The sequence below is a fragment of the Poecilia formosa genome, unplaced genomic scaffold, assembly GCF_000485575.1.
Source record: "Poecilia formosa unplaced genomic scaffold, Poecilia_formosa-5.1.2 Scaffold1303, whole genome shotgun sequence".
Lineage (NCBI taxonomy): Eukaryota > Metazoa > Chordata > Actinopteri > Cyprinodontiformes > Poeciliidae > Poecilia > Poecilia formosa.
In genome coordinates, this window is record NW_006801242.1 from 1 (window position 1) to 2,173 (window position 2,173).

The window sequence follows — 2,173 nt, forward strand, 5'->3', positions numbered from 1 at the left end:
GCCGTTTGCGGATGTTGGAACACTGAGCTACTAGTTGTTTGGCAGTCATTGTCGAAGTAACCATTCCACCCTCAGTCTTTGCATGTACCCCCTCTGACTACGCTTACTTGAGTAGTAGCATTCCAACAGATCCATGTTTTCGTCTCTCGCCCATTTCCGTCTTGTTCCAGTAGCCCATTTTTCATCAAGGTGCTCTGGTTCCCCAGCACCTGACGCAGACCTTGTTTGGCCGGGCGACGGCTGAGCCGGCATGTCGTGCTTATCAATGTCTCTCATGGTATGAGGTAGGCTATATAGCTCCAAGGGTCTTGCCTAAGGACCCACACTGCATTTTACTTAATACAGATTATTCAAGGGATTATTCAAGGGATTATTCAGATTATTCAAGGGTTTTTTGTTCCTCTTCACCCACAAAAAATTAGGTTTCTCTGAATTAATTAAAGTACTTGTTCTTAGAAACGTGTATGTTTTACTGATTGTTTCCTTCCATAATTGCGTCTTTTAGATGTGACTGTGGTCCAACCAGATTCTCCACAACCTGCAGATGTTACATTGAAAACTAAAACTAAATCTGCAGCTGCATGAATACGTCATCTGTGTTCACCAACCATCAGGAAAGCTGCAGCGTCTGACTTTTATTTTTTATAAAGTCTCAGGAACACTTTATTTTACGGGGTGTGTCTACATGTCATGATATGCAGTTGTAAAGTGGTGAGGTAGACGCAGTGGACCCAGGATATGGTGAATAATTTGCAGTTTAATGATGACGAAGAGTACAAAATCCAAGCACCACAGGCAAGCAGACGGCTAGGAGTTCAGATCTGGTAGTAACTGGAAATGACAATGACAAACGGCAGAAAAGACAAGACAAGGACCCGACAAGGAACAAGAGGCAGCTGGGATCAGTCAAGGCCCAGACGGGACCACATGGAGACTCAGCTGACACAGAAACCAAAATAAACACACAAAAAACTCAAATCCTCACAGTAANATAAACACACTATTTAATTTCATCTATTTAAAAATGTCTCGCAATTAGACATATTTATTCTACACTGCGTTCCTGATCAGTTCATTTAGATTTTTAGGGCCTGCCTATGCAATGCATGGCAGGAACTTACTGTTCTACACCCAACAGAATGTCTCTTTATTATTTCTTTCTTTCTTTATTATTATTCCATCACCGTACCGCTGCATACCGGCCCACAAAAGTGGTATCAAAACGTGCGGCTCGATGCTGAGATTGGAGCTTTACTTTCAGTGGGATTCTGAGTTAAAATGACGACATAAATTAAGAAAATCGAAAGAATTGGAGGCTGAGTGTCTCACAGAATCAGGAATCTTTCTTCCTGAAAAACACACAGCACAGTGGAGATCTGACTACAGAACTGTTTAACTCGCTATCACGGCCACAAAAATGTCCCTACTGACTCTCTGTGCTCTGACTGCAGCATCCAGCCTGACAGAGAGCCAGCCCAGGTGCAGATAATTAATTACCATAGCAACAGGTCCTAGACAGAGGCAGTCAGTAGTTTCACTAACAGGCAGAGGTCTCCCAATGCATTGTGGGAAGAATACATATTTCCTATGATTATTCTTATTTTGCTTACATAAATTTATTATTTATCAGAATTTTTCAGTGTGAATTAAAATCATAAGTATGAAGGATGAAAAACTTTCTAGAAAAAAAACAATTACCAAGTGTCTTCATTTTTTTATGTTGGACCGTGAGTGATGGTCTTTAGTCCCGGATTTCACTGTGTATCAGGTTCAGTCCAGAGCATTAAGGTGATGAACCTGGTGAATGTTTTCATCTCTGCATTGTGGTGGTGAATCCTGTCCAGCATGGATGTGTTGCTCGGACTTACAAATGAAGTCCAACAGCAGCTAGAACGCAGCAAGGCACGTTTTATCAGGCCGCTCTATTTAAATTTCTTCAGGAATTTTCTAGTTTCTGGTTGTTCTTTGGAATCATCATCAGGCTTTCCAGGGTCAGAGGTCATCTTTAGGTTCATTTATTTTAATAAATCTATCACAGCTGATGCTTCTTTGGTTTTATAACTGAATAAATAAGGTTTATTTTCTCATCAAATATGGAATATCACATTTCTTCAGTGATGAAGATTTTTGAGTTTCTGACATGAAGCTGGAATAATAATAAAGCTACTGCTGT